This window comes from Hordeum vulgare, chromosome 1H, assembly GCF_904849725.1.
Source record: "Hordeum vulgare subsp. vulgare chromosome 1H, MorexV3_pseudomolecules_assembly, whole genome shotgun sequence".
Classification (NCBI taxonomy): domain Eukaryota; kingdom Viridiplantae; phylum Streptophyta; class Magnoliopsida; order Poales; family Poaceae; genus Hordeum; species Hordeum vulgare.
In genome coordinates, this window is record NC_058518.1 from 3,235,231 (window position 1) to 3,238,264 (window position 3,034).

Genomic DNA, 3,034 nt, shown 5'->3' on the forward strand with positions numbered 1-3,034 from the left:
GAATACCTAACATGAACTCAAAATTTATATATAGTATAATAGTTGAATACCTGACATGAACTAATAACAATCGTCCTTGTCTATATATGCTTCGGGGTCAATAAATGCATCATGATCATCACTATCATCAATAAATGCATCATCATCATCACTATCATGAAGAACATGTGGAAGGCCACCATTATGTAATCGGTCAAGAAGTGACAGGTCATCCGCAGCAGTAATCTCTTCTTCTTCCAGCTCTTCCTGTTCGGGCTCAGGGGTTAAGACGGATTCACTGTCGCTATCTACTTCAATGTTCTGGGGTGAAGTAGAGCGGTTCTTGAAACGTTTCTTGGACATACGTGTTTCTTGGAAGAATTCTCCTTCATATGTGTCTGGGTTAATGTGAGGTTCGTAATCCTATTCATTGAGGGTAGGTGGTCTAAAATGTGGTGGCACTTCATAAACGACATCCCAACCTTTGAGATTTGGATCAGTTTGGCAGGCCCGTGGTAGATAGAAAACTTGTGTCGCCTGTTGAGCCGTAATATAGACATGGGGAACATCTAAGTGGGTGTTTTGGTTGATTTTGACTAGTCCTATATGTTCATGAGTCCTTCTATTCTCCCTCGGCTCAAACCAATAACATTTGAAGACTACGACGGTCGGTGGGTTTTCACCATAGAATTAAAGTTCATAAATTGCTTCAACTCTTCCATAATACTCGGTGTCTCCTTTGCCGATAGCAGAGACAGAACAATTTGTAGTCTTTAGGTCGGGCATAGATAGCTCTTTGCCAAAGGTACGAAAGTGATACCCGTTGATGTTGTATTTGTCAAATGAACGGACCTTATAGTCAAAACCATTAGCGACTTGTCTCAACTCGGCGTCCATAGACTCTGCATCAGCCTACAAGTTTAATACGAAAGAATGGATGCATTAGCCGCAAATTAGACCAATAAATCAAATGGGCCCTTAATGGTAATTAATTACCCTTTGTTTGAAGCAAGAGATGAAACTGGGATAGTCGCCTCCATGCTTTGCGAGAAGCTCATACTCTTCGACGGAATCCTTTTTGATGACCGCTCCATCCGAGAATTCGGAGACGTATCGACTATATCAAATATCCGGGAATAAGAGTAGTTCAAAGTAATTAGAAGTTGCGGAACAATAAATTACCGAGACCTTACTCGATGTACGGCCGCACTTCTTTTAGGTTGGTGAAGATATACAATGAAATGGTCCGCCATTCTTCGACATCCAACGATTTCCCTTTCGATGCAACGGATGGTGCGAGCTTACCTTTGAATAGGCTGAGGTGGGATCAAACTTTTCTCGATCGCCATCATTGTACCGAGGCTTCGGGTTATGCAAATGATGATTTTTGGCTTCGTAGTGTGTTGTCACGAAGTTTGCCGCCTCCTCAGTAATGAATGCCTCGGCCATCGATGCTTCAATTCTACGTTTATTTTTACACTTAGCTCGAAGCGTCTTCTGCATCCTCTCAGTTGAGTAGCACCATCGATTTTGAACGCCCCCCCCCATTCTTGCCTCAGTCGGGAGATGCAAAATCAAATGTTGCATTGGATTAAAGAAGCCCGGTGGAAAGATCTTTTATAATTTGCAGATCAACTCCGGCGCCAACTCTTCCATTTCATCTAGCACGCCAGGCGATAGTTCTTTCGCACAAAGAGAACGGAAGAAATAGCTCAGCTCTGCCAGTACTAGCCATTCATGCTCAGGGATAAAGCCACACAACATCACCGGCATTACCCGCTCAATCCATATGTGCCAATCATGACTCTTGAGCCCAAATATTTTCAATTTCTCAATACTCGCTCCCCTCTTTAGATTCGCAGCATACCCATTGGGGAATATCAACCGCATTTTCACACACAATAGCATTTCCCTCATAGCTGGCCTTTCAAGATTGAACCATGCCTTTGGCTTCGCTATGCTTTGCTTTCCTTTCCGTTGTCGCAAGTTTTGCAACGGTCTATCACATAGAGCCTCCAGGTCGATTCTAGCCTTAGGATTATCTTTTGACTTCCCCTCTATGCCGAACAATGTACTAGAAATGGCCTCCGCAATATTCTTTTCAGTGTGCATCACGTCAATCTTGTGTGGGCAAAGGAGGTCTTTGAAGTAAGGGAGATCCCATAAGCATGACTTGTGAGTCCAGGCGTGTTCCGTATTATACCCTTTGAAGTATCCTGGACGCAAAGGATCAGGCTCGAAAGCATTTAACTGATCAAGGGTGTGTTGGCCTGTCAACGCAGCTGGTGCAGTGTTTTTGACAACTCTACCTTTGATGAAATTCTTCTTTTCTTTTCTGAACTTATGGTCAGGATCCAGGAATTGTCTATGCATGTCAAAGCAAGAATACTTGCGACCAGCCTACAGCCAACGGAACTAAAGATCTACCTTGCATGTGGTGCACGGGAACCTTCCATGCACACACCAGCCAGCGAATAGCGCAAACGCCGGATAATCATGTGTCGAGTACATGTACCACACATGCATTTTGAAATTTGTTTTGGTAGCCGCGTCGTAGGTCTTGATCCCATTATCCCAGGCTTCTTGCAACTCATCCTTATTCTTCCCCGGATAGTTGGGCCCTGGAATTATCAACGTCAGGAAAATGTTCTTTCTTTTCATAATCTCTCCGGGTGGCAAATTTAGTGAAATGACAAATACAGCCCAACAACTGTATTGTGCTGCCTTCATACCATACACATTGAACCCATCCGTGCTGATGGCAACTCTAGGTTGCCTTGGATCTTCCGATTTATCCTTATGTAATGCATCGAAGTGCCTCCACGCAAAACCATCTGTAGTGTGTACCAACATCTTGTTCCCATTCGCATCTAGTTCGGTTCTTTTGCCCAATTTGTGCCATGTCATCTGTCTGGCCGTCTCTTCGACCATGAAAAGACGTTGAAGTCTTGGTATGATTGGCAGATATCGAAGAACACTAATGGGGATTTTGGTCTGATTCTTCTCACCCATGCCGTTGTCTACCACAATATACCTGGAAGAATTGCAAATGGGG